Here is a 4069-nt window from a genome sequence, read left to right on the forward strand (position 1 = left end):
TCTTGTCTTGAGAAGTCAGTTGTGTTCTTTCCCATTTACTCATTGGGTTATTGGGTCTGGTCATTAAGTGTTTGGGGATCTGTATATACACAGCATGTCTGTGCCCTACTTCAGAGCAGGTGGCCACTTCTCCCATTCCCAAGGTCGCTCCTCACACTCTTGCTGTTCCTTTGCTGTGCTGAAGCTTTTCATGTGATACTGTCCTACTTAACAATTCTTAGTTTACTTCTTGCACTTTAGTAACCTGGTTGAGGATGTGGGTGCCTGTGTCAGTACAGAGGAGGGTTGGTGCAATATTGGATTCCTAACACTTGCAGAGTGTCTAGGCTAATTCTTCAATTTCTGACCAACATTGAGGTGACTTTTTCTAAGGTGAAAGACAGTGACTTATTATATTACTTTACATGTTTATGTTGATTTTTTCACTTAATCTGATGAAAAGGCTGTCATTTCTTCAACATGATCTTGGAAGCTTTGTCCAGTGCCAGATCACTGCTCTTTGGTTGGATTGTCCTGCATCTTCTACTCTATCCCATGGGTCTTCTGCTTTGGTGCCAGTGCCATGCTGGTTTTGTTACTGCAGCTCTGTCACGTAATTGAGGTCAGATGTTGTCATCTCCAGGTTTGCTCTCTCTGCTTAGGATTGCTTTGGCTATTGTGTGCTTGAAATTTCTCCACACAAATATAAAGACTGTTTTTATTATTTTAAGAACATTTTTTATATTTGTTGGAGATCTCATTGACTCTGGTGACGTTTGTGTTGGTTTGGCCATTTGATCATATTCGTTCTGACTGTACAAGAGCATGGTGGGTCTTTCCTTATCTAAGGTATTCCGTTTCTCCCTGTGATGTTCGTTTTTTCCAATATATAAATATTTCACGTTTTTGGTTGAATTTTTTCCAAGTACTTTTAAGGTTATTTAGAATGGGACCATTTTCCTGATTTCTTTCTCAGCAGGCTCACTCCAGTAGGATAGGAAAGTGGTTTATTTATGTGTGCATGATGTATTCAGCTTCAGTGATAATGATGCTTATCAGATCTTGAGGCATTATTTGTCTAACATGAAAATTAATTGTTTTTATTTACTGATAGGAACAATTTTATGAAAATGATTTGTATTTTTTCACATGGGGAATTGCTTTAAGAAGGTAAGAAAATAGTCAATGTATGAAAAACACATGTAAGTAGCTGCCTACAGAGCAGTTTCTTCCTATTGATCTCAGGTGGCAAGAGAGAAAAGCAAGAACAGCTTCTGTAAAATAAACAGGAGTGAAGACCTACAATGAAACTGTGACTAAAGCTAAATTGTTCAATTCATTGATTCTACAACTGTACAAAATCATCTGTCTGTGCAATCCCACTTCCTAAAGAATGAACACATAGCAAAATTGGTTCTAAAAAAAAACCTACAGAGATATTCAACAGAACTTCGGGCATTAGAGGGAAATGATGAAACTATCCAAATGAGGAAACCAAGACTTTCCAGTCTCAGGACTGAAATTAAGCATCAACATCCGTATGACTCCTCTAAAGGTGATCCTAGGGAAGAAGGAAGCTGCTCCTCTTCTCGGTCTTCCTTGTGTTCCAGTTCACCTAACTCAGTCTGGACCCTGTCCTTGGGAGCCAGGTTCCCCGTCCATGATGAGGTCCTCTTGTCCTCTGCTCTGTCCTGGGTCTCTTGGGCTCCCCTCTCATGTTGTCGGTCTGTTTCTATTCCCACAACCCATGATGGTTCCTTCATGTCCTTGGTGTTGTTCATGTGATTCTCCTGCCTGTCCTGTGGCTGTCCCTCCAGGTCTTCTTCAGTGTCCGTGATGCTCACTTCTCCTTCACCTTGATGTTGGGTCCCATCTGCACCCTCACTGCTGCTGAGACCACGACTCTCTCTCGAAGCTCAACAGGCTCCAAGGAGTCATGGGCCTGTCTGTGGCCAGATGTTCCTGGAGACAGACAGCAAGGCCTTGATGGTCCCTCTCTTTTGTTTCATGTTCAGCAATTCCTTCCCAGGAAGAAACTGGTCGTAGGCAGCTGTTTACCTGAGTACTGACAGCTTCAGTACCCATTTTCCCTGAGTACTGACAGCTTCAGCTTCTGTGCTCAGCAACCCTTCACTCCTTTTCCCACACCTGAAGATTCAATATACTGCTTCTTTGCTGCCTTCTGGAACCTTCTCTGTCTGACATTTTCGGTGGCAGAGTAAATCCAGGGTTCCAGACAAAGTTTTCCTGTTTGTCCTTATCTTTTGTTCTTGCTTGCTTTGGGATCAGTAGCAGCAACTGGTCCTTCCACAGAAGGATGCAGTCACCATCAACCGTGGACACAAGCATCTGACAGATATCAGCTGTCTTGTAAAAGGGCCTTTTGTCAATGTTGTTCCAGCTTTCCATAACACAGGGCACACCTACCAGTTTTGAGGCCAATGGAACCCGGTCCTCTCTGACAATCCCAGGACATCCATGGGGTGTACCTCATGGTCAGTCTGTCCTTGGGGTTCACTGGTCAGACTGCACTGCTCCCTCACCGTAGAGCCGTATCTGGAGGTGCTGTAAGGTAAACTGGCTGTCTAGCTCATGGGGAGCGCCATCTTTGCTCTTACTCATCTTGACTTCTTCCTGACTCACTTCTTCTCTAATAAACCCTGTTGCACTAAAAACTTCCAGCTATTGCAACTGTTAAAAAGACCAGTGTGTTACGACCTGAAATCTTTAATTACAAGAGTTCTAAGTAGAAGAGCAGCTAAGCAGAATACCCGGCAGGCGTCTATTTTGACTTAGAAGCCACAAGTCTTCTCTAGGTGGGGGACCCAGGTTGTTGGTGACACACCCACTTATCCAGTCTATTAGGTGCAATGCCGAGTTCGACCTCTAGGTGCCGCTGCCGGACAACGCCGACCCGCGAGCAAGGCAGCGAGCAGAGAGCGCAGGGGCTGTGCAGGGAGCTCCTGGGCACAGAAAGGGAGGCCCCCAACAATCCCGTCCACAAACCTCCTGGACACGGATATTCAACAGCGGGGCGCAGGGAGCTTTCTCCCCTCGGGTACTGACAGTCCCCTGCTGATGACAGGGTCAGCTTCTCTGCTGGAGGGAAGCGAAAGAGGAAGCAGATGGAGCGAAGGGTCCAGGCTCTGAGCAGCGAAGCTGCAGGAGCCAAGCGCCTCCTCTGGTTTCTCTGCGCCTCCTCTGGTTTCTCTGCTCCTCCCGCTGCTTGGCAGAGGGGTCGACACAGAGTGTGGCTGCACTGAGCTTGGACAGGCCCTGAGATCGCGCTAAAGCCTGTGCTCCTAGCACCACACTGAGTGCCCAGAAACACCACACGGAGAGGCCCAGAAGAGGATCCCAAAGGCCCTGATGGAGACCTTGGATCTTCCAGATGCTGGATCACCCCACCAGCAAGCAGCGGGTTCAGCTCTTCCTCTCCCATGGAGCCCTTTAATTTCCTTGTCCTCTGGAGTTCTCTGGCTAGAGTTTTAGGACCATGGGCACAGCACAAATGATCCAAGAAATAAAGAGTGTCCACATGTGATTCCTCACATTAATAGAGGACAAGAGTCATACCATCGCATCAAACAAAGCAGAAAAAGCATTTACTAAAGTCCAGCACTCTGTCATGTGTAAGGACTGGAGAACAAGCAGCATGAGGGACAGACCTAAACCTCATAAAAGTGACATGTGACAAACCCAAGGCCACTACCATCCTGAATAGAAATAACTTGAAAACAGTTCCTCCAAGCTCAGGACAGGACAACACTGTCCACTCTTCCACTCTGATTCCCCGGGGTCCCTGCACTGCACACTTTGACACAGGAGCATTTTCACATGAACAACATGCAGAGCAGCATTATTGAGGCTGAAGTGACTGCTCTGGGGTCACCAGGGACATAGTCTTAGGAAGCTCAGAGGACACTGGTGAGTCTTTTCCCATCAACTCAGAGGAGGATCTTCAGTGGGATTCCCTGATTAGGACCACCCTTGGGATTCTCAGTACAGCAAACAGGGAACTAGCTCAGGGTTGGTGCCCTGGACACCTGGTGAACCTCAGGGGTCTTCCTGGCTCCCAAAGAGTCCCTGA

At 46.7% G+C, this 4069-nt stretch overlaps 1 pseudogene; it reads right to left on the reverse strand.

Annotated features, from left to right (window-relative positions):
- Window positions 1-1508: 1508 nt before the first annotated feature.
- LOC144377663 (transcription initiation factor TFIID subunit 7-like) lies at window positions 1509-2601 on the reverse strand (annotated as a pseudogene).
- Window positions 2602-4069: the final 1468 nt, after the last annotated feature.

Source organism: Ictidomys tridecemlineatus, chromosome 5, assembly GCF_052094955.1.
Source record: "Ictidomys tridecemlineatus isolate mIctTri1 chromosome 5, mIctTri1.hap1, whole genome shotgun sequence".
Taxonomy (NCBI): domain Eukaryota; kingdom Metazoa; phylum Chordata; class Mammalia; order Rodentia; family Sciuridae; genus Ictidomys; species Ictidomys tridecemlineatus.